This window comes from Ipomoea nil, unplaced genomic scaffold (assembly GCF_001879475.1).
Source record: "Ipomoea nil cultivar Tokyo-kokei standard unplaced genomic scaffold, Asagao_1.1 scaffold0876, whole genome shotgun sequence".
In the NCBI taxonomy this organism is placed as follows: domain Eukaryota; kingdom Viridiplantae; phylum Streptophyta; class Magnoliopsida; order Solanales; family Convolvulaceae; genus Ipomoea; species Ipomoea nil.
This window is the reverse complement of record NW_017617304.1, coordinates 2,208,624-2,209,703: the sequence shown is the minus strand read 5'-3', so window position 1 is coordinate 2,209,703 and position 1,080 is coordinate 2,208,624. Positions and strand designations below refer to the sequence as shown.

Here is a 1,080-nt window from a genome sequence, read left to right as displayed (position 1 = left end):
ATATTTTAAAAAAAAAAAAAACTAACCTTTTCAGATAAAATTCCGTAGGATAAAACTGAGGATGATTTGATTCAACGTTGTTCAGTCTCTTCTGTATTGTCTCGCGTTGCTTTGTTTAGATCGGCAATGTTAGGGTTAAAGTTCTTAGGCCTCTTGACCATGAACGAATAGAGAGGCATACATAAATTGCTGGATCGCCGATCGATCCTCTCGAAGAATCGATATCGACAGTCTGATCGGCTGAGCTTCTAAATTATGTTATTTTTCTTTGAATGGCTTCGGAGGAGGTGAAGACGGGTGAGATCAACTAAGGATAATAACTATTATAGAGGACTCACGGTCAACTAAGGATGGGATTGACTTAACGGCAAACTAACGGTTAATTAAAAATTTTAACGGATGGACTAACGGTGTGTGGGTATTTAAGTAAATTTCATTGTTAAATTTAAATCTGATCAATTTTTGGATTAATCTGAGCCATTCATTTGATTAAAATCTGTGACGGACACATTTTCTACCCATTATAGGCCTAACTCTCTTGGGCTCTTATTAGTATATATATATATATATATATATATATATATATATATATAGATGATTTGAGATTTTTGAATTTCATGACTTGACTTTATCATCCCCCCCCCCCCCCCCCCGGAAAAAAGGTGTAACCAATTTAACCAATAACAAAGCCAAACATATAATATAGGGGAATCAATATTCTAACTTAATATTGTCCTTTAAACAACATTAAAATTAAAATATAATAAATTCCAAATTATGTTTTTTTTTTTTAATTTATTTGGAATTGGTCTTGGTGGGGCTTGAACCCACGACTTTCGGCTCATAAGACCAACACTCTAACCAACTGAGTTACAAGACCTATGCATTATATTTGTTGATAAATAATTTAAAGTATATTTTAAAAAATGATTTTTAACTCATAAAAATTCAAAAAATTAAAACGATATTTTAAAAATGTATAAATTTTACAATGTGGTGGCCGAGTGGAAGAGCGGCAGGAAACGACCGAAACAAAGGCGGCGATTGTGGTGGCGCGGAGGCATTGGAGAAGAAAAAGGA

At 33.5% G+C, this 1,080-nt stretch overlaps 1 non-coding gene across 1 annotated transcript; it reads right to left on the bottom strand.

Annotated features, from left to right (window-relative positions):
- Window positions 1-806: 806 nt before the first annotated feature.
- Window positions 807-880, bottom strand: TRNAI-UAU. The gene has a single exon. It is a non-coding gene; the product is annotated as a tRNA-Ile (tRNA).
- Between the last annotated feature and the right edge of the window lie 200 nt (window positions 881-1,080).